This window comes from Polypterus senegalus, chromosome 1 (assembly GCF_016835505.1).
Source record: "Polypterus senegalus isolate Bchr_013 chromosome 1, ASM1683550v1, whole genome shotgun sequence".
Lineage (NCBI taxonomy): Eukaryota > Metazoa > Chordata > Cladistia > Polypteriformes > Polypteridae > Polypterus > Polypterus senegalus.
This window is the reverse complement of record NC_053154.1, coordinates 106,710,545-106,735,125: the sequence shown is the minus strand read 5'-3', so window position 1 is coordinate 106,735,125 and position 24,581 is coordinate 106,710,545. Positions and strand designations below refer to the sequence as shown.

Sequence of the window (24,581 nt, the reverse complement as noted above, 5' to 3'; positions counted from 1 at the left end):
CAGCACTTCCTTAACTCTCTTGGGCATGGAGTTCACTAGAGCTTCACAGGTTGCCACTGGAATCCTCTTCCACTCCTCCATGACGACATCATGGAGCTTGTGGATGTTAAAGGTCTTGCACTCCTCCACCTTCCGTTTGAAGATGCCCCACAGATGCTCAATAGGGTTTAGGTTTGGAGTTTCTTTAGCAAGGCAGTGGTTGTCTTGGAGGTGTCTGTGTATGTATATGTGTGTGTGTGTATATATGTATATATACATACGTATACACACACACAGTGGGATGCAAAGTTTGGGCAACCTTGTTAATAGTCATTATTTTCCTGTATAAATCGTTGGTTGTTATGATAAAAAATGTCAGTTAGATATATCATATAGGAGACACACACAGTGATATTTGAGAAGTGAAATGAAGTTTATTGGATTTACAGAAAGTGTGCAATAATTGTTCAAACAAAATCAGGCAGGTGCATAAATTTGGGAACCACAAAAAAAGAAGTGAAATCAATATTTAGTAGATCCGCCTTTTGCAGAAATTACAGCCTCTAAACGCTTCCTGTAGGTTCTGTATATATATACACACACACACACAGACAGGTAGACATCCTGTACGGGGTTGGTTCCACTTACCTGCCCCGCCGTGCCGCTCCGGCCGAAGATTCCAGCATTGCGCCAACCAGTTCACTGTTGCAGCGTCATCACAGACACAACTGCTTTCCCCTCCAGCTTCTTCAATTCCTTTCTGAGGGCACGTATCACCTGCAAAAGTGACTCTGTGGGACGAAGGCACTCCTCCAGCTCGTGCAGAGCTGCTGGCAAGCACAGACAGTCAGTTGGACTTACCTATCGATCAGCCCTCCTCACCGACTGCCTGTCGTGTGGCCGTCCCTACGGCCCAATCGGGTCCTTCCACGGCCCGGGACAGACATTCGTTGGTCCTGCCTTTGATGAATCAACAGTGGGCACGCAACACACACCGTCCAATCCCTTGCCTGTCTCGGGGAGGGACTTCTGGTCCATGGCCATCTTGTCTCCCCCTCTCCTGGTGCGGTGGTGTGCCTTCGGCGAATCTTGCAGCTGGTGCGGCCTTTCAAGCTGCAACTACTCCTTCTCCAAAGCTTGTCCTACTGCTGCTGCGCCGATGAAAGACCGTGGATCAGCACGCATCTGCCACTGACACGGTTCCGGGCAGTCCCTGCCTGCAACAAAAAATGCACGACTGCTGTTGGGCAGGGCACTTACCTCCCGGGTCCTGGCTGTCCAAGGTACCTGCCTCAGCATGGCCTTCCTAGACGCGATGCCATCCCGGATGTCCTTGGCGCCGGCGCACTGGTAGGAGCCCGCTGCGCTCCGGCAACGCCCGATCTTGTATTCCCGCACCAGGTGGGAATGGCCCTTCCGTGAACCAGTGGTGGTCTGTGGGGTGCGTTGTTCTCCCTTTGGTTGTGTGCATGCCGCTCCCGCGGCGTGTGTGTGGGCTCACCTGCTGCGCCACACTGCCCACAAAATTATTTAAATCAATGAGTCTCCGTCTTGAACCAGGCGGAGAGTCCCATCTAGGATGCCATTGTGGGAAGCAGCTCGGACACAGACAGGTAGACGTTGTTTAAATGCACCACACACGTTTATTTACAATTAGCAAAATACCCGCGCTTTGTAGCGGAGAAGTAGTGTGTTAAAGAAGTTATGAAAAAGAAAAGGAAACATTTTAAAAATAATGAAACATGATTGTCAATGTAATAGTTTTGTCACTGTTACGAGTGTTGCTGTCATCAAGGATTTGATTATCATTATTTCTTTCAATCAGGTTCGTATTTGGAGGATGTGTTGTTTTCAGGTTATATTCCGTGTTTGTCAACCGTTGTAAAGATAACAGGTTTCATTCATCGAAGTGTTCACTACTCAAATCAGTACTCATGAATCTAAGATGTTTAACAGGCATTCCCGGTATTAAGTTGTGGATTTGCCTGCGAATATTTTGTGGTAGCGTGTCCATGAACTAAATTTAACCTTTCCCAGTCCTGCAAAGTCAGTTCACGTGAGCCGCTCGGAGTACATGCATCGAAGCTTCTCTGCTGTGCTTGTGCTATCTCGTGTGATCTCACGATGTCCACAGCTTTAGCTCAGACCTGGCATACCAGCAATTTAAACTTCATTACAGCAATTTTAACTCTGTTACAAAGTGATCAAAAGTTTCGTTTAAACCCTGCGTCTTCTCATTAATCTTGTATCTCGCGAATATCGCATTCGTCGTGGGCATGACAAACGCCAGCGGCAGACTATGAACTTAATTTAAACATTAGGTTTACACCGTGCTTTCTTTCCGAAGTAGCTGCACTCATGAATATGCTTGTATGCGTCACTCGTTTCATATTCTTTTGCTGCCTTCTCAATTGTGTAATGCGTTTTTTGAACAGGTTTCATTCATTGAAGTGATCACTACCCAAATCGGTACTCGTGAATGTAAGATGTTTAACAGGCATTCGCGGTATTAAGTTGTGGATTTGCCTGCGAATATTTAGTGGTAGCGTGTCTATGAACGTAATATAAACTTAAGCTTTACACCTTGCTTTCCTATTGATATGTGTACAAAGGCTTGTTCAGCGTCAGAGGGTTTCTGCAGTAGTTTACGTGAGCTACTCGGAGAACATGCATCGAAGCTTCTCAGCTGTGCTTGTGCTATATTGTGCAATCTCGCAATGTCTGCAGCTTTATTTAATGTTGGCTCAGACCCGGCACTTAAAAGTTGTATTTCGCGAATATCGTATTCGTCTTCGGCATGACAAGCGCCAGCGGCAACGTGTCTATGAACCTAATTTAAAGTTAAGCTTTACACCCTGCCTTCCAATTCGTTTGCATAAGCACAGTCCTTCACCAGCAATTTTAACTCTGTTACAAAGTGATCAAAAGCCTCGTTTATACCCTGCATCTTCTCATTAAACTTGTATCTCGCGAATATCGCATTCGTTGTAGGCATGACAAATGCCAGAGGCAGCCTGTCCATGAACTTAATTTAAACATTAGGTTTAAACCGTGCTTTGTTTCCGAAGTAGCTGCACTTATGAATATGCTTGTATGCGTCACTCGCTTCATATTCTTTTGCTGCCTTCTCAATTGTGTAATGCGTTTTTTGAACAGGTTTCATTCATTGAAGTGATCACTACCCAAATCGCGGTACTCGTGAATCTAAGATGTTTAACAGGCATTCCCGGTATTAAGTTGTGGATCTGCCTGCGAATATTTAGCGGCAGCATGTCTATGAACTTAATTTAAACTTAAGCTTTACACCTTGCTTTCCTATTGAAATATGTACAAAGGCTTGTTCAGCGTCAGAGGGTTTCCGCAGTAGCTACACTTACGAATATGCTAAGCACAGTCCTTCACCCGCGAATATTTACCTTATATGGGCAGGCACTCAATTACATGGGAGGCGTGATGATACGGGACGCAACACCGCCTCACACGGTGACCGAGCTGCAGGCTATGGCCGTATACAGTATATGGACGAAAGTAGGTTACAGTTATGACCGTTACGCGTACAATTTCGAAATGAAACCTGCTTAACTTTTGTAAGTAAGCTGTAAGGAATGAGCCTGCCAAATTTAAGCCTTCCACCTACATGGGAAGTTGGAGAATTAGTGATGAGTCAGTGAGTGAGTGAGGGCTTTGCCTTTTATTGGTATAGATAAAGGGAAGCATACACAACCCACTTTCACCCTAAAGTCCAGGCCTTCCAAACAATGCCTTTCTCAGGTCTGGGTCCACTCCCTTCATCCAAGACTCTCTCTCTCTCTCTCTCTATATATATATATATATATATATATATTTTTTTTTTAATAACACAAATGGTGCTTTAGGGCAGATATAAGATAGATACCTGCTACAGACTTTCGATGTAAGTAAAATCTGCCATTGGTAGGTAGGATGCAAGTCAATAGATGACTGTACTTGAACTGCATGTATGACACTGCCTTATGTGTGACAGTGCCACATGATTAATTTATATGCATAATTTGCCATTTGCTGCCCTTTGGAGTCAAAACAAGCCTTAACGGGGCCCTCCCTGAGAAAGTGAAGGCATGCACAGTAAAGAAAAAATAATTACGAGGAAAGGTTTATTACTATTTGCAAGCAGTTTATTATCTTTTTTTAAGGAAGAAAAAAGTGCAAAGCATATACACAGAGATCAAAAACAAAAAAGATGATCCAGCTTCACCCTTAGCCAAGACTTCAAACAGTGGAATGACCTAGTCCTGCACAACTGCTTCATCAAGAGCCAGATCAAATGTTATTTACCTTTATTTATTTACTAACTTCCTACAGCGAAAAGTCGCAAGTAGAGTGCAGAGCTTCCCATGTACATATACAAAGTACAGCGATGGCAAAAGTGTGACAGGCATTCTTGCTCCAATGTAGAACCATTGTCATGATCTGAGTTCACCTCTGTTATAGCGTGTCTTTATGTGAAAACAGCAGTGACAAACGCGGGTCTGAGTGTGTGGTATCGTGAACGCAGCTGAGAGAATAAAACTGAATAAAAATAAAAAAACAATGCCAACCCTTTACATGTATCATAAATTACACTGACTGTTACAGACTGGAATCAAATGTATGTTTTTATTCTAAAATAGTAAGAATAAGAGCAGCTCACTTCTCAAAACGGACTCGTCCGGGGTTGAACCCATGAAGTTTTGATTACCAGTCAACAGTTGATACTGTTGCGTGTCAATGTCGCACCCTAACGCGGGTTCTTTTTCTGAAGTTATATTCTTGAATAGAAGTGCACTTGTTCTGTTATATTTGTACCTACTGTGAAAGTTTTTGTTTGATATTTGGAATTCAGGCTTCACACATTATACACTTCATGTCTACATTTTGTCAATTATTACTAAAACATGAAAAATATTTCTGTTTTAACGATGTGTTTACATAGATCGTTGCAGACACGGAACACACATGAAATGCAAGTGTTCCAAATAATGATATGGTATTTATAAAAGGTGTCATTTTGCTTGACTTCTCACTCTATACAACTCTTAAGCAACTGACACGCAGGTAAACAGACTTGAGCTGAGAAAACTGTGCGGGGTGGGGGGATGTGATAGCAGGCTGCTTGCTCTTTGCTGCTTATCGACACATTTACAGAACAAAAGATGCTGACAGAGAGGTGTGAAGCGATTTAAGGTGGGACAGATCTACGAGTTTTTTTGTAGGCTTTGGTAATTCTAGTGTTAAAGTCCATTGTAGTGTTTGCTTTCCCATTGCCTTCAATACATTCCGCAGAGTTCAATGAAGTTCTTGAACATTTCCATGATTTTTGCCAAACTCATTGTGAAGCGAACTCTGCAATGTTAACTTATCACTATTTGCTAACTAAGCCCAAAGTCATTAAGGGGTTTGTTTTGTATTTTTTCTTTGTTTCTTTGTCTCTTCTCTTCTAAATGTCACCTGTAAGCACTAAACTTACAAAGAAATGCCTCTTTTTCCACTTTTTGATATACTTAATTTTCTATGACTAGTAAAGTTCAACAAGAAATCTGTGAGGATTATTCCTAGAATAAGGCAGACTTAATTTTTTAATTTCCCAAACTCTGGTAAAATTTACTGTATTTCAAGCTAAAATAACCTGGAAAAATTTCTGTCTTTTTACTGTGACTTCTATTACTTTGTGCAACTTTTCTCCCAATATGCCATATACAGCTCAGGACATTTAATGACAGTGATTATTTATCACTGTGGATTGTTAATACCTGTACAATGGGTGAAAACATGCACAAGGCAAGAATGGCTGACTTGAAAATTACAGTAGGTGAGGTGATTTGAAGGTACTGCACCAATAATAATTTATCAATAAGGTTACATCACAATTGTTTTAGGATTTTAAAGTGAACAAGTTACTTAGGAGGGTTCACTTCATACTACCACTCAGCTTGTGGGAGTGAAACAACACTAATGACACATCCTCTACTGCAAGAGGAAAGTTTTTCTATATGAATTATCACACAAGTCATGGTACAGCTGGCAACATTCAATGATACCATGAATGACAGCATTAGTTGATCTTAACACTAGCAGTGGCACAAGGTTAACAGATTTTGTTGGCATATTGTGGTCAGCCTTTCATTAGACTACGATATACAGGGAAGGCAGTGAAAGACTGAGATTTTATGCGCACAGGATAGAGAGAAAATTGTGCTTCTTTCGTAAATTATATTTTAATGTCTACTGCTGCACATGTTAGTAAAATCCTTATGCTTTTAAGGCATGAAGTAAATATCACCATTAAGAAGACATACCTCTATTGTAGTAATTGGTTGCAGTTGGACTATGACTTTAATGTTCTTAGATAGTTTTTACTTATCAAATCAATTTCAATATGTCGAAGCATAACGACCATGCTCTTTTTCCTTCTAGTCTGGAAAGCCACATGATTTAAGGTTTGGGCCAATTACTTTTTGGCTGTGATTATTGTTGTAAACATTTTATGGTGAAGAAAAAATTATTTTCTTACCTAGAAAGTGACATGCAGAGAATTTTTAATGAAGCAGACAAAGTATTAGCGTTTTCTAAAGATAACATACATCCGCTAATTATCAGTTAAAATATGTAACATTATTATATAACCAGTAACGGCGTACTGCACGATAATGTGCAGTGAATACACTTAATTGAGCATTCCTAGTTTTCATACTCTTTCTGTTTCTGTTTAGCATTTGTTTACTCAGAGGTTGATGCGATTACTGCTTCCTGAGCAGCTGTTCTTTTCTTCACCCTAGCAGCCCGCTGCTTCTCTTCTTTCGTCGGCATATTTTTGCATTAAAACTGATTGTTAGTTTTTGTGTTGCAATTACTTAGTACGTTTTCTTTAATTTTTCACTGAAGCTAGCACTTAAGTCTTCAATCTGCATCAAGAATGATTAAAGATATGAAGAGGTAGGGGAAGTTACCGCGAAGGTGGTAGGGAATGAGAATGGTGCCGATACGCATGCACTGCACGGCCGCCCTGCTGCGCGCTGCCGAGAGTTGATACTACAATAAAATAAAATAAAAATAAAAAGAGTAACAAAAATCATCACCCCGAAAGCGGATAGTAGACGTCACGTAGTATATGTGTACCAAATTTCAGGTCAATAGGTGAAACAGTTTGCGAGCTATAGGTGATTTAAAATCTTGGACAGACAAACGAACAGCCACGGTAGCATATTATATAAGGAGATTAGTGTCAGAGACCTATAATTGGTTGAAAGAGACTGTAGTTCAGTGAAAACAACAAAGTCATCAAGTATCCACCTAATTTCTTACAAGGCAAGTTTTCATGTATGGAAATCTTCAAGCAGCTTGGACAGCTTTGGTCTCATACCATAACAAAAACTAGTGGAATTGGAATTACATCAGGACATGCCTTTCACATACACACACACAAGCACCCACGTTTTTTTTAATAATTAAAATTTTTTTTTAGAATTTTAATAATTCAGCCAAATAAACCTTTGCACTTTTGATTGGTTGAAGAATTTTAGAAATTGAATCCAGCAATCATCATTGATAGGGCATTGTAAAGACCAAACAGTCCATTGAATGCAACAAAAGAGAAGCCAGAGTTACAAGATGAAGACAATTATGTCTGATTCACAGAACAGTATTCTGTGTTCATATTAGCCTCCATGTAGGAAGCTTGGTACTTCTTAATCAGCTCTTCTCTTAGTTTCAAGATATATATCCCCAAGCATGAAATAGCATATTCTGTACTCGCATCTTGTTTTACACGTTTTGTAATGTCATAGGACATTCTGCAGAAACATTTGTTCCTCCCATATAAAACCTATACACCAACTAGGCCAATATACTGCCTAGTATTGTATCTCTGAATAGTAGAAGGAAGGTCAGAGCCATCATATTTGAAATGTAGCAGCTGTTGTGTTAGGATTAATTTTTACCTTACAGCTTCAACAATAATCTGGTGTCTAAATGACATAAACTGTTCATGTCAGTTTTCCACTACGTTTCAAAACTGAACCTTCTGTATCTGTTTCAGTTTTGTTTTTGCAGTCTGCGCCTTATTCATCTCACCACCTAGCATATTCTTAATGGCAGTAGCAATCCTACATTCAATCACTTTGAGCTTAGATGGGTTAGCGTACTTGGCTAATTGGTCTAGCTAAAGCCCAGGTATAGCAGGAAGAACATAATTAACTGAGGATCATTTGTTGTATAGGTATCTTTACAAATCAGGATTTTGTAGCACCTCTTACTTTTGAAAACGTCTAGCAGACACATGTGCCAAACGTTTTGTGAAAAATTGGCACATCTAATTGGCCTTGCAGTCCAAATAATGCAGTATACTTTTAAAAAATTCTCCTATTCATCTCAAAAATGTTCTGTGGGTTTGCATAAGGAAGACATTAGAGGTCCATATGTTATCAGCTCCATACAGAAAGTGCCATTCATGTTTGGTACATTGATACATGCAGTCATTAAATCATTAATCTCCATGGGGAAATTCATGATTCCTCTTATTTTACGAACATAGAGAAGTGATTGTCATACGTTATTCTGTCCTGCCCTGCCAAAATGCACTTTGGTCTGAATTGATGCAGACAGGAATAAGTTTTACTAGGCAAGCTACAGTACTTTCTCTGCAGTGTGTGAGTGCCAGCTCATTTCAGGAGTATTTTGTAACTTGATGCAAAATGTTATGTTATTGCATGTCCGTCCTCCTGCCCATGTGAGCTTGGAAATGATGAGACAAAATGCCATGCATTCCTCATACAGCACGTCTGTCATCTGGCTGATCTTCAGGAAGCTGCAGCACCAGCCTTTACTTTGACATTTTCCTTTTTTACTTTTTCTTTTTTGTTCCACAAGCTGCAGCAAAAGTGTGACTTTGGGCCAGAGTTGGCCATAGAGTGTGAAGTTGTTCATAATGAAGAAAGCAGTCAGAGAAGTAATGACGGTAATTTGCATTTGATTTGTAAGCACATGATATCTGCTGTTTGCTTTGAGAGTAGTTATTTTTCCCATGAATCAGGAATGTTTATTACCTGTGACCACTAGCTTGTAAATTCTCTGCTGCTCGGCTGTTGGAATGTTTGATTTGCTGGCTGTAAAACTTGTTGTTTTCTAAGAAAATATTCAGGTTATTAAAGAGTGTTATGTATTTACTCAGTGGCCTCTACGATAGAAAAAAGCTGTAAGAGGTCTGCTTCTTTTTATAACCTGTTGGGGTTTTAGTAACAAGCCAGTTAGCCTGTGGGAAGACATTTCTGGGTATCATGGCTCCTGGGTGTGGCCATCTCTCTAGTCGATCTCTCCTACAGAATGGCTTTCTGCATTTTCAGTCCTCTGTCTACTAAGGTAGCCAGGATATGTTCATGTGTGTAGTTTTTTATTTCATTTTTTTTTAATGTTTATCCATGGATATGGCTTTGTGTTCATTTTCATTGAAGATGATTTTCTAGCAGAGTGAAGTCCATAAGTGGATAGAAATAGATAACAAATTTGGAGTAATAAGGATAACAAATCCAGAAATATAAAGAGCAGTGCTGCATTTTGTTTTTGGTGGCTTTTCCCACCCAAGATGATGTAGTTTGTATTTACTTATATTGAAACCAAAATTGTGGAAGTAGTCTTTGAGATTTCAAAGGATGCTTTTTATTTTTTATTTGCAGTGGAGCAGTATGATGATTTTCATACTTTGGTTTGCTTATTCAAATACTGGATGAATGAACTGTAACAGGAGTAAAAAAGACCATACAATGAAAAACACAAATCAATACGCTAGTATGTTCTTCTACTTTGTGGTTTTATGCACAGTTGTTAAATTCAGAATACAGTACTTGAAATCAGATGTAATAATTATACCTATGTTCTTTTTTTTTTTTTTGCAACTGAGCTTGTGCTTACTGACTGGCTTAAGCCTTTTTGCAATATTGGTAGTTGCATTTTTGTTTTTCTGATTCTGTCTCATGCATTTTACTGAATGAAAAAAGATTTGCTTGCAAACTTGTTAACGTTATATAGTAGTTTAAATTATTGCTGCTTACCACTCTGTATTTTCCATACCACTGAAATTTTTGTGTTTTACACCCGCTGATATATAGTTGCCAACTTGGGACAAGGGAGATGTATTGTGCCATTCAGTCTTGTAGGAAATATAATTAATTTGTTAAAATGCTGTGAATTTTCAATGGGGACAGAGTGCAACTGAGTTGTCTACTGTATATGGTGTGTTTAATTTCTTGTGGTGCTTCTGATTTTATTCCAGTGGTTTTTTTTTTTTTATGCCGATTGGCTACCAAAATGTCCCTCACCATACTCTCCAAATGTGCAATATGTAAATGGTATTCTCTTGAAGGAATTTACCACTCCAGCAATTTTATGTTACTTACTCTGTGTTTATAGTGATAGCAAGAAAATTTCTTAATCATGTTTTTTTGGAGAAAGGAGATGACAAAGTTCCTGATACAAAAGGTGTAAATGGGGACCTTTGCTGAACAACAGCAAACAATACCAAAATGTCCATGAAAAAATCTTGAGTCACACATGCTTCATAATCCGCCCATCAGGAATCCAGTTGTTTATATGAAATATTGTTATTGTTAAAAACATTTGGGAAATTCATTTGTACTCATTTGAAATGTGATAAAATGACTTCAAGATTAAATTGAAGACCCGCCTCCCTCCTTATTTGTTGGTTAAGTCACAAATTTGCTGTTTATAAAAACTGAAGTGGTGAATTGATCTTCTGTTTGTTGAAGCATATCAGATATGCACAAATACAATTTATATTTTCCACCTGATCATGTTTTCACACTCATTCTATAGCTTGTTTTTTTTAAATTTTAATCTCTATATCTGTCAGACCACACTCCACAATACTGATATCTAGTAAAGCGGATGGCTGCCAATAATGAAGGGGTGGGAGGGCTTAATTTGAAAAGCTAGTTACAAGATAGTTGTTCCGTGATATAAATCTGACTCTGCCTGTAGGTAATAACATAATCACCACCCCCAAAACAAATGCTTTCTTGGTGTCCTCACCCCATTTCAATAATTTAACTTATGATGCAAAGAAAGCAGAAGTGTTTAAGAATGAGATTGAGTTAAACATGTGTATACCTTTTTTGTGGAAATGCCTTTTGAGAATATGATTCAATTTAAAATCCTTATATATGCCGTTGTACATACTGTATAAACATGAACACACAAACTACAATAAATACACAATAACACAGAGCAGTTTCAGTCTACTTAAAGTGAAGTTAATATGAAGTCCATATTAATTATTTTTTGGACAAAGCTAAAACAGAAACTCAAGTTAGCAATATGCCTTGAGAAAATAAATCTGGGGGTTCTCTTGTAACAAAATCACTGTTTTGAATTTGAATGAGTAGCTGCAGACTGCCTCTGGGTATTTTGTAGTATTATAAAAGAAAATTAAATCCTCTTAGAGAGCAGACCAACAGAGGAATTGTGATTCTTTTTTTTTTTTTTAAATTCATGAAAGTTATTTTACATTTGGATGAACTACCCACCTGCCTGTGCTACTGCTTTCTTTCTGCCTACAGTCTGTTATTAAAGTCCATAGCAGAGTGTGTCTGTACACATGATGCAAAACTAAAAAAAAACAAAATTCAGAACGGATGTTATTGCAACTTGGCCATCTCCAGCTTAACTCTTTGTGGATACCTCATAGATGATATTTGAATTGTGGAGAAACTGGCAGACATGAGAAGTACCACAGGAAAAACTGCTGGGGTGTGTGTGTTTTTTTTTAAGAGCATCTTATTGCAGTGTTTATGTGAGAAATGCTTATGATCAAGTAATTAAGTGTCTCCAAAACATGCATACATTTCTCCCTCATACACACATCTTATTGAAGTATTTTTTTCGTATTTTGGAATTAAAGAGTGCTATAGCACATCTAGTTTTTTGGTGCTTTTGCATTCATTTATTACTTTTATTCATTATTTTTTCTTAACATATTTACATGGTTGAGTGTTTTTTTTAAGTTGGCTTCCACTTTAATTGTTCAATTTAACATTAACAGTGTTGTACAATTTGTAAAATGCAGAATACCTTAATAAAAAGGTTTGCTAGCTGTGAATTTTGTTACCTGTGCAACTATGCAGAGATATAGGCAGACTTCAAAAGTGGATGCGTGTTACAGGGCATAATACTAAGATGTTGTCAATCCAAATAAGGGAGTGTTTTGGAATCAACAATAGAAAAGTTATGTGTTCTGTTTTCTGTTATGTAACGTGCTACTCCCAAGCTGGCTTTGTACCTTAATGATATCCCCTCCCCCTCCCTTTTTTCCCAGATGCTACATGGATGCTATGCACTTAACACAATGACCATGAGAGAAACTTGCAGAAGATAAAAAGGTCTTCTGGGTGCCAGCAGGTAAGGGATGTATCAACATTGTAATGTGCTAATGGCCATGCAAACATGCACTATAGCTGTGTGGTGATAAATATCACTATGTTCATGGTAATGCTAATGTATATTTAGGTTGCATTAGTGAGATTGTGCCTGTCTAATTGGGTGAAACCCTAGTACTGTGTCAGTGATATGTTGGGGGTAAAATCATTCAAGAGAAGGTGCAGTCACATTCTTTAAATGTACTGTTTGTAATGAGCTAATTAGGTCAATTTGTGTGAACTTGGAAGGAAGTTCAGAAAGTGTAAAAAGAAGGATGATCAGTGCTATTAGCAGCTGAAATAACAGAAACCACTGATACAGGAGAAAGCAGGGTGAAATGACACCTTTTATTGGCTAACTAAATAGATTACAAATGCAAGCTTTTGAGGCAGCTAAGGCCCCTTCATCAGACAAGGTGTAACCTGATGAAGGGGCCTTAGCTGCCTCGAAAGCTTGCATTTGTAATCTATTTAGTTAGCCAATAAAAGGTGTCATTTCACCCTACTTTTCTCTGTATCAATCTATGACTAACATGGAACAGTACTCTACTGCTATGGAGAAACCACTGAAAAACAGAAGTCACCTATGTACAGTATCTGTGCTTAGTTTTTCTCTCAACATCCCAGACATGCATGCTACATAAATTCCACATTCCCATGAAGCTGTTTTAAAGTATGTGAATGGTCCCCAACTTGTACTTTAGTGTTATTGGAATAAATTCTACTCCCTCTCGTGTCATGATGTTGAACTAGATTAAGCATGCTTCGAAATTTATGGATGGATAGAAAAGATAAAATGAAAGCAGTGATTTTTGATATTAGCAAGATCTGCATTGACTGCAGCATGCCAATTTTGTGTTAGCATTTTTGAATGGCTGATGCAGGTTTTTTTTCCCACAACATGCCATGTTGCTGAATAATTTGCTAAGAAATGAAATGTTAGCCTTTTTATTTTCATCTTTTACTTCAAAGCCCCCTCCCACCCCGGTTTCAATTTACACCTTGTACTAACCACAGATTAGCAGTCTGGTGGGGTTTCTTATCTAAACTGTCTGACCCCTGATTCAACTGAAAAGGAAAATGTTAGCTACTATAATCTTCCTTTTCAGCTTTGGCCTATTGTGAAAGTATTTTGGGTGTAATTGCCATACTGCTTCCGGTAGTCTTTGACCAGTCTTTCAGTGTACTATGTCAAAGTGCAGGCTACCCCACACAAATGATTAAATGTGCAGTTTGACAGTCATATGACATACTTATTCTACCCACAAGGCTTTGGACTAAACATTTTGAGGAAGCAGCACTTGGTAAAAGACCGTACCTCAATGTTCAAGATTAGCCTGTGATGCCTCCTGGATGTGAATTTAATTTGTGAACATTTTACTCCACAGAGTAACATCATTGTCTCATTCAGAATGCCATCTTGTGATCTAGTAATTAAAATAGTCAAGTTAGAGAATAGTGTAGGAGTTACACCAGGATCACTTCTGCTACACATATCCAGAGTCTTTGCTTCATATCCTTCCTGATTATTGAAAGTCTGAATACTTTGCATGTTCTTGCTGTGCATGTATGTTATCATATTTTCCTTCTTATCTTTCTCTTAAATTTTGGTCATTTCAATTTGGGTTTAAACACATTTCCAAACATTACATGTTTTTGAGGCCTGAATCAATTTTTATTGTATGCATTTTAAGGTATACGTAGACATTGATAAGTTTTTACAGCATGGGAAAGTAGAGACATGTTGCATGGTGGTTGAATGTGCAAGTAAGCATTTAACTGTACTCTGTACACCTGCCAGTATTACTAGTGCTACTCCTGCTACTAAAGACAGAAAGTACAAAGCACTTCTATACACAAAGACTTGTGGCAGTCTTGAAAATACTACTGAGTTACTTAAGTTGAAGTGAATAGTTTGAGAGAAATGACTATTTCGTGAGTGAGAGATTGGGCTATTTATTTAGTAACTGGCAAGATACCTTTGATGGAATGAATGGTCTCATCCTATCTGTAAATGTTAAGTTCTTGTGTATTCAGGTTTTGAAATGTTTTATACATGTCAATTACCTGGTTTTGAATTTAGAGTCAGTAAAGGCTGCATATTTCTGGGAAGTATGGAAAGAATTCAGTTCCTGTTTAAACTAGACCAAATAAAAAAACACCTTTGTACAGCAAATTGTTCATTTGGGTTAAATGTATAAGGTACTTTGGACCTTGGACTACACACTGATTGTGGCTTTGATGTTTAACAATACTCTGTTATCCAGCAATGTTTCTACTACTGTACAACACTCCTAACATGCAAATACACAAGCCCTGCATTACAAACATTGTAAGTACTAGAAAAGCTGTTTTAGCAACTGTTTTCTGCAAAATAGCATCTGTATCAATTAGAATAAATTTACTGTATTTCTACTTTTTTCTTTTTATCATATTACTGTTACATAATATTATGAGACAGCCATTTTTTCCATTTTCTGGGAATATAATAGATAAGAATATTGATGATGATAGTGACATTATTCTTACACAGTACTGTAATATTTTGAATGTTATGGAATTAGCAGCGCATAACCATCTAATACTAGAGCAATGCTTTCGGAAATTACTTTCATGGTGGCCTCCATTCCTTTCGTGCTTTCAGAATTGTACTTGACAACCCAATATAATAGGCATATGTATTTACTTCCTGTACATAGCTAGATTTTAGAAAGGAGTGGAGAAAAATTGTAAACTTAAACAGGGCTTTTTTATTTTCTACAGTTACTGACTGATATGACTGATATCTTTTACAAATTTCTTTGTTAGGTCTGCTGCGAGAGACGTTAACTTGCATTTCTTCCTTAAACATTTTTAAATATACACATTTTATTTTTCTTATGTTCATCATAACAGAAAAACTAGCCAGTTTTTTTCAGACTAATCACAAAGTCATACAACTGTTCTCATTACCACACCATGTAAGTCACATTTTAAAAGTACTCCTCAGTGTATAAAAGTACATTACCTATTATATGTTTCCCAGTATTATGCAAATCGGGTGAATGCTATCTTGGATTACCATTTTGATATTAGTAACTGCTGTCAAGTCTCTTGCATTGTCACAACAAATTATTCTAAAACCACATTTTTTTTTCTTGTCACGTTAAAACACTGGTAAGCAAAACACTAACAAAGAACTGCACAGCAGCACACATCTCATTATTTATAGTTTACCACAAAACATCTTATTTCAAACACACCCCTTCACAATGTATTTGGGGATAGATTTTTTTTTTTCTTCTGCACTTTCTGATTTTTGATCTATACTAACCAAAATAAAAGAACTGTATTTAGTTTAGCCTTGTATTTTATTCCTTGACAGCTTATTTCTGGCAGTGGCATTCAACTGGTGTCCTTTTACCCTACATACCTAATTATTTATCCACTGACTGCATGTTTTTTAATGTGCCTAACAGGTACAGTTAGGCAGCTCATACAGTACCCTGTTCTACTTTCTTTTTAATTATGTCATTTTGTGTTTACACAAAATAATCCCTTTTTGTTGATGGATTAATTGGGAATGTTACATTCATTTGGAACCTGCAGTTTTCATCTGATGCTTTTAAGCAACTGCAGAAGTCATAAGCAGTTAATGGTTTGCAGATATGAGCAAAAATATAAAAGTATTAATACGAAATGTTACAAAATATCACATACAGTACTAACATGTATGTAGCATCCAAATAGCTAATTGTTCAAATATATACCTGTTTTTGATATAGATGTTTTTGAATCCTCATTTTTGGGTTAAAGCAAACTCTTTTTACAATAAATAATAATTGACTTTAATGATTTAGTACTTTTATTTGTCTCAATGGCAATATTCGCTTTTTACAGAAGTTTAAGAAATACAACAAACAGCAACAACACCACCCCTCCCACTCCAACCCTGTTGTGTAATCCTACTTGTTTAGCCAGTGATGTATTTAAAATTTGTTTTGTTTCTGTTGTTTGATTCTGTGTTTGTTGTACATTGTCCACTGTTAGATTCTACAAATGAATGTGCCTTTTAGACATCCTGGTCTAGTTAGACGATTGCCAGTTGGCAGACCTACTTTGGTGTGCTGAATTTCTTTTTTTGCCTACACTAATACCCCCATTTAAAAGCAGAAAGCCCTTGCTATAGTTCATATCTTCTTTTGAGTAATGGGTTCATCATTGTTGAGTATTTTAAGAATCAAAGTTGGTTATTGCTTAGTATCTGATACAGTGTTGTACCATTCAGTAAAGGCACAAGAGGTTTAGGTGATCTCACAAAGCTCAAGGTCTGTGCAACTAACAATACCTTATAGGATACTGCTGCTTCCAAACAGAATATAAAGTAGTGTTTCATTCTTTAAGTATAGTGGATCACATGTAAACAAGAGTACACTTTACCTTTTGTGCATTTCCCTGAGCTGGCTTGCTGTGTCCCCTCTGACCTTTGTAGGCGGGACTTTCCACATGTCCCCTAAATGCCTTTGGAGTACTCATTGCCTTTTATATCACATGCTTTTTACACTAATTACAAATTGTTGTTATGCTAATAAAGTTTTCTCATTAAATATTTAACTAATAATCATGTAAATAATTGAACAGCCTGCTTGGCTAAGTAAAGGCTAATAAGCAGAGGGCAGGGTAAAGGGGGCAGGCGCCCATGAAATATTTCACAGGCTTTAAATACTTACAATAATGGAAAGGAAATGGATTGTCTAGTGAAACTGGGATATTTGATTCTTGCACTTTGTATTGAGAGTGAAATGTCTTTGCAGTTGGTCAGGTCAGCAGAAATTTGAAACCAATTGATATTTGTTGACAATGCAGTCTGTAGTATCTTTTGAGGTAAACATTGTATCAAGCAGTTTAGTATTTAGAGTTATTTCACAGACATGGTGTAACAGGGGATTCAGTATATTCTGTTTTCAGATTGTTCACATAAACCCCTTTTATTTTTAATAAAACCGTCAAGTGCTTACTTTGTACCTCACTTGAGTCATATCTTTGTTTGGTGTGCTCAGAATGGCTTGTGCAGGTAAAACCAGATGCATAATGGACTTTTATTTTTGTTTTTACAAGGTCAATTAGTAGATACTTTTTGAAGTGTCTCTATGATAAATTCTTCTTACAAGGGAATGGTTTGCTGGCTTCTAATTGTTGTTTTGCAGTAAGTCTTTTTTGTCACTGTTTTTTGTGAAAACGTGAATTTGGCTATTGAACTCAAACCTTTGGAATGCAGATGAACTAGATAATCCTCTGAATGTGTGTCTGCATGTTAGGGGAACTTCCTATTCACTTCCAGTGAGAAGTTAGCATTAAATACACTAACTGCTGCTTTTCATTCCCATTTCCACAAACTGGCTAAACTGTAGTGGGAGACCTGACCTCTTCTGTCATAATATCAAACTTAAGCGGACTGTGAGTTTTAGAGGAAGCTACATATGCATGCTGACGATCTAATACTTTAAAATTGATTAAACACCTTTCATTTGATGACTTTGAAGTTAGTTATTTCATTTTGGTCGGTCTGTTTACACAGCAAAGTTGGGCACATTTTTTAGGGGTTACCACTGCAAATTCATCTACTGCACTGAAAGAGAGGCGAGGCAGCATGTGGCTGTGCATATGCTGTCAGGCCACACACGTACAGAGGTTCACTGCCATATCAGTGCCATTCGTGAGAGGGACTGAAAAGTCAATTTCAGTCCTGCCATGCACGCAATGTCCAGTTCATGGGTTGTGCTGCGTGTGTCACAGCTTAAGCTGTCAATTGAGACCAAGATCAAGCTTCAAAGACCAGGAGTGTACAAGTTTTTGTGTGGCAAACACACTACCATAACAGGTTTATATATCTTTATATAGAAAAGGCAGAAATGAAAACTCATGGAAGGCTTAATGTACTTAAACTGTTTTCTGTTTTAACTACCTTTGTAACTGTTGTTTTTGTCCTGTGTATGCTTATTAGAAACTGTGTTGAACTGATCTATGTTGTGTTGCATTTGCACCTTATTCTGGTGACATAAGAATTCACACAAAGCCATTGTTGTCCTCAGGAGCAGCTTCTGCTAAAGGGAAAGCCAGAAAGAAACAGTAGCCTATTGTGGCTTTACTGTTTAGCTCCTCTGTGATGGCTCTGGCAGCGTTCATCGACAGCCGTCTCAGTTTACTGAGTCGTACACAAGAGAAGCTTCATATTTATTTATTTTTTTAGGTCTCTGAGAATTTTGTACTTCTCTTAGTGAATGTTATTTTTAGAAACTAATTGCCGCCTTGTGCCTCTGCCTGCCATTCTACAGGGCATGCAGGAAAAATGTGATCAGTTTACCTCAAATGGCCTGCATCAAACGTCTGAGTTTTAATGAAGGCACATTTATTAAACTGGAGATTTCTGTGAGAATTAAAAGATTTTTTATAATTATCTGTTAACTGTTAGTGTTGCCCCATGTCCATTAGTAATTTAGGTCTGCAATCAAAGTAAAGTTGTACAAATAAGAAACAAAGGCTAGCTAGCCGTTTTAGGATCTCAAAGTTCATGGTGCAGCTTTTTTTTTTTTGGTCCTTCACTGTGAACAGATCTGTAATTCTTTTGTTATTTCTTTTAGTTTTTGTGTTTCTCTTCAACATATAAAACCAATACCAAATTTTATTTAAGTGCACTAAGGCTACTGTTTTCCTCTTGATACTGAATGATTTATTGTTTTGTAAGTAGGTGGCCGGTGGTGAATAAGTTGCTCTAATCCAGTGTGATTCATTTTACTGCCAACTCGTGCTTATGACAAACCTGCTTCATCTCTTAGTGGTCTGAGTTTGAGCTTGACAGGTCCACCAAGATCAGCAGCCCTTTCCCTGTGTATCACATCAGCAGAGATGACTAATTAGCTTTTCTTTCCTCATATGACTGGGAACAGTTTGGATCACAAGATACTTTTCGCCTTAATTAGACATGCACACTGCTGTAAAAGCTTGAATCTGGTGCATCTATATGCCTACTATTAAAGTTCTTGATTTAGGTTACATTTCTAAAGCTCTTTTGGCAGTGTGCCATGTAAACCCCATATTTTATGAGGATCATGTTTCATTACTTAGCATTGAATTCATAGATCTAGTGTATAATGTCAAGTCTGTCCTAGAATGATGCGGCACAGTCTGCTTTTGTCAAGATGGTTTTACTTTATACTAGAAAGCATGTGATATATTTGTGTAATTTTATATCCTGTTATTTTTAAAGAACTGACCTTCCCTTTGGACTTTATTGCTCTTTTTGTTTCCTCATTCAGCAGTGTGTAGATGCTGACTGCTAGCAGGGAACTTAATCTTAATCTGGGAATTTAAGTGTAGTACCTGAGCAAAGACATTTACATAGATACAAATGTGTAGTGTAAAGAAAGGGTAACATTCATCTATGATGTTTTTTTTGTTTGTTTTTTTTTCCTCAAGAGCTACAACAATTATTCAGGGTGTGGTGTGTTGATAGGCAGAGGATTAAAGGAGAACAGACATGCTTTTATCTGCCTCTTATGTGGGGCTTTCAAATCACGATGTGAAACAAGACAGACATTTTCATATAAATTGCCAGTGAAAAGCTGACCGGTGATGATGTTGGTCTAGTATTGAGCTGGTGAAAGAATTGTACTCCATAGAATTGATTTGTAGACAGGTTCGCCATGCACGGCATAGCTCACACCCCCACAGTGATTCATAGGAGTTTTTCAGCCCACTTGGTACTAGACTGAGGAAGTCACCAATCTGCTCGTCTCTGGTGATTTATATGTGGTGATGTGTTGTAATATCAAGATCTTTTTAGGAGAAAGCTGATGAGAAAAATAAGGTCCCACATGGATCAGTGCTAGGGTCACTGCTTTTTTCCACTTATGAAAAAGATATACAGTATTATATATACCATGTAGCAAAATAAAATACGTTTTGTTAAGCTGCAAGTGACAGACACAAGGATACATGGGAGTTTGCAACTTTCTACTGATAGAACTAGTCAGATTTAAAATTTGGGGACATATGTTTCAAATTAAGTCCCTAATATAATTATTGAGTTTACACAAATTAAATGAAAATATTTGGAAATGATAATATAATGAGGTATATGGAGATAGAAAAAAGATTTGTCTAGGTAATAGATAGGGGGAATCATAGTAGACTTCTCATTTACAAAAGGAGACTGCATAGAAGTGAATAAAAAAAGATGTTAGAAATTTTGACCAGAATGGTGGAGTATCATAAGGGAGGCCAAGGATCTTCAAGGACTGTAGTGTCAGAGGGAAAGGTAAAGTAAGAAAGTTGGTCTTCATAATGCACTTTGTGAAGTTCCACAACTTGACTTCACTTCTTACAGTAATGTACTTATGAAGGCACATTTGAAATACTCTGTGTAATTTTAGTCTCCTAGAAAAATAGCTAGTCAAGATGAGTGAAACTAGACTTAGTTACATAATTCAGGATATGTGCTGTGAGGAAGTTCTGAATGAGTAAACTTTTATCATAAGCATGCAGTACTTGTGGAGAGTCATCTTAGATGTGTTTTAAATTAAAAATGTGTAATTTGAATTCTAGCTTTTACTTCAAAATATGCTACTGCAACAAGGGTATGAGGGCACATAATGAAACTAAGAAAAAGTAAAATTCAAATGTATGTAGAGAACGCAACCACACCAAAGGCTGTGGATTTATGTAACAAATTGCCAAGTAGTGTCATTGACAGAAGCACCTTGCAACCCTTCTAAATGGGACTTTAAATGTTTGTGTGTTTGAACACATTAGTTAGTTGGGCTGAATGGTAACTGCTGAGCTGCTTGTTTGTCTCATCATTGTTATAGTGTTTGGATCTAACCCTTAGTCTGTAGTTTAAGTGTACTTAAATGGGTTACAGGACAGACATACAGTCATATGAAAAAGTATGGGATGCCCCTCTTAACTCTTTGGATTTTTGTTTATCATTGGCTGAGCTTTCCAAGTAGCAACTTCCTTTTAGAATATGACATGCCTTATGGAAACAGTAGTATTTCACCAGTGACATTAAGTTTATTGGATTAACAGAAAATATGCAATATGCATCATACAAATTATTAGACAGGTGCATACATTTGGGCACCCCAACAGAGATATAACATCAATACTTAGTTAAGCCTCCTTTTGCAAATATAACAGCCTCTAGATGCCTCCTATAGCCTTTGTTGAGTGTCTGGACTCTGGATGGAGGTATTTTTGGCCATTAACATTTCTCCAGTTGAGTTAAATTTGATGGCTGCCAAGCATGGACAGCCTACTTCAAATCATCCCATAAATTTTCGATGATATTCAAGTCAGGGGACTGTGACCACCATTCCAAAACGTTATACTTCTCCCTCTGCATGAATGCCTTTGTAGATTTCAAACTGTGTTTTGGGTCATTGCCTTGTTGAAATATCCAACCCCTACGTAACTTCAACTTTGTGACTGATGCTTGAACATTATCCTGAAGAATTTGTTGATATTGGGTTCAATTCATCTGACCCTCGACTTTAACAAGGGCCTCAGCCCCTGAACTAGCCACACAGCCCCACAGCATGATGGAACCTCCACCAAATTTGACAGTAGGTAACAGGTGTTTTTCTTGGAATGCAGTGTTGTTCTTCCGCCATGCAAAGCGCTTTTTTTTATGACCAAATAACTCAATTTTTGTCTTATCAGTCCAAAACACTTTGTTCCAAAATTAACCTGGCTTGTCTAAATGAGCATTTACATACAACAAGTGACTCTGTTTGTGGCGTGAGTGCAGAAAGGGCTTCTTTCTCATCACGCTACCATACAGATGTTCTTTGTGCAATTTGTGCTGAATTGTAGAACGATATACAGATACACCATCTGCAGCAACATGTTCTTACAGGTCTGTGGAAGTAATCTGTGAGTTGTCTGTTACCATTCTCACAATCTTGCGCATATGCCGCTCCTGTAATTTTCTTGGCCTGCCAGACAGGGTTTAACAGCAACTGTGCCCGTGACCTTCCATTTCCTGATTACATTCCTTACAGTTGAAACTGACAATTTAAACCTCTGAGAGAGCATTTTGTAGCCTTCCCCTAAACCGTAATACTGAACAATCTTTGTTTTCAGATCTTTTGAGAGTTTCTTTGAGGATCCCATGTTGTCACTCTTCAGAGGAGAGTCAAAGGAAAGCACAACTTGCAACTGACCACCTTAAATACCTTTTCTCATGATTGGACACACCTCTCTATGAAGTTCAAGGCTTAACAAGCTAATCCAACCAATTTGGTGTTGCAAGTAATCAGCACTGAGCAGTTCCATGCATTCAAATCAGCAAAATTACAAGGGTACCCAAATTGTTGCACAGCCAGTTTTTCACATTAGATTTAATTTCATACAGCTAATTACTGCTTCACTAAAAATCTTTGCTCGGAAAGCACCCCAGTACACGGATGTTCCTAGGAAATGAAAGTAGAGAAAGTAGAAAGTACAGTTAATTATTATGCAGGCTGAGAGGGGTTCCCAAACTTTTTCATAATTTTCAGAAGTAGGGCTCTTTCTTAGTCAGAATAACAAGGACAGTGAAGTCAGCTGGCCATATACCCCCAAATCTCTCTCTCTCTCTCTCTCTCATATTGGAGGTATGTTCTAAAATAACATAATTGCTTATGTGTCCTTAGTTGCACCTTTTCCCCCCAAAAAAATCAAAATATAAAAAAATCACAACTAACCAAAAATTGTCCAGCTATAAAATGTAGGATTAACTAAATTGTTATATTCGAGATCAATTTATACATAGCTTATTAACCTGCAGAACTACTAAAGGGTTTGCTGATAGCCTTTCTTTGAAACTGTTCCATGAAGATTTTGCATTTTATTTACAGACTACTTATTTTCAACAAATGCAGCCAAAAGTATTGGTACCCTTCCACTATTTAAAAAAAGAATACAAATTTCCTGTCATTTAAGATGAAACTGACCAAAGTAATTGACTTGCATTATTTTTTAGTCCATAAAGCCGACAGTTATTTTGATTAAGGGTTTAACATATTTTAACAAAAAATAAAGGTCATGGAAAAGATTATTCAGATCTTAACCATCCTCTTTGGATACAGTAATTACAACCGTGTGCTTTCTGTAGCTTTGAGTTAGACTTGTTCATCTCACAACTGGCAAAAAAAAGTCCACTTTTTTAAGCAGATGTTCCAGTATTCTTTGATTTGAGGGGTTCCTTCTCCCATTAGTGAATTTCATCATTCTAATGTTTTCTTTTCAACTAGCTAAGCATATTTAGGCCCAGCTAGTACTTGAATGAGATGCCATCTAGGAAAAGCTTGGGTTGCTGATGGAACAGGTGTTGTTTTTTTGGATTGGCGAAAATTGGAAGCCTCTACCTCAGACATCCACAAGGGGTCACTTGTGCACTGTCCACCTCCACCCTGGTCTGGAATCTTTTTTTTTTTTGTCTTCATCCCCTTCTCTATCCAATCACTGACTCTCTTAGGCTTGATTTTTCTTTTCTTTCTTTTTTTTTAGGCTTAGGCTGCCCCTACTAAGGATTCTTTTTAGACCTGTTATTTGTGTTTAGAGTGGTTAAGGTAAAGGATAATGTTTTGGGTAGGAAATATCTGTATTTGATAAAACCTATCTTATTAAACATTGCGTGAATGGCCTCAAAGTTACTGGTTCTTATAGTTATCATTCTCCCAACTTCCCTCTGAAGTTGTGAGCCTGGGAATGTGCTAAGACGTGGTAATGGAGTCGAAGACCCTCCTAGTCCATGCTTCACTTAGGCTCTGTAGGCTTTGTGATTGGGGTTGCTGCTGGAAGAGCGTTGATGAGACATCAGGGCTGTTACTCTTTACTGTGTATGGAGATCTCAATACCCCACAGCAGTGATAGGGAAAGTTAAGGCGCAAAACTGGTGCGGCTCTTCTGATGAACTGTAAAACTAATGTCCTAACTCTTTATGGTCATAAAAGATCCCTGGGCATCCTTTTCAAAAAGAGTAGGGTGTTTCCCAGTCTCCTGGTTGTATCATCCACCACGGCTTGGTCATTCATCCCCTGTCCCTCATTGGCCAACTATTTCCTCCTTTCACCATCTAATAGCTAATGTGTGGTGAGTGTACTGGCATTTGAATGACTGTCATCACATTGGTGACGATTG

At 37.7% G+C, this 24,581-nt stretch overlaps 1 protein-coding gene across 3 annotated transcripts in view; it reads left to right on the top strand.

The window, feature by feature from the left end:
• The window catches only part of pik3cb (phosphatidylinositol-4,5-bisphosphate 3-kinase, catalytic subunit beta), a 157,670-nt gene that overhangs the window by 37,760 nt on the left and 95,329 nt on the right, over window positions 1-24,581 (top strand). For 2 of the 3 annotated variants that reach the window (XM_039755648.1, XM_039755657.1), the window contains exon 2: window positions 12,320-12,402. The gene's annotated coding sequence lies outside the window, so the exon portion shown is untranslated. Of the gene's footprint in view, window positions 1-8,926; window positions 8,951-12,319; window positions 12,403-24,581 lie in introns of those variants that run through there. The other variant, XM_039755667.1, reaches the window with a different exon arrangement.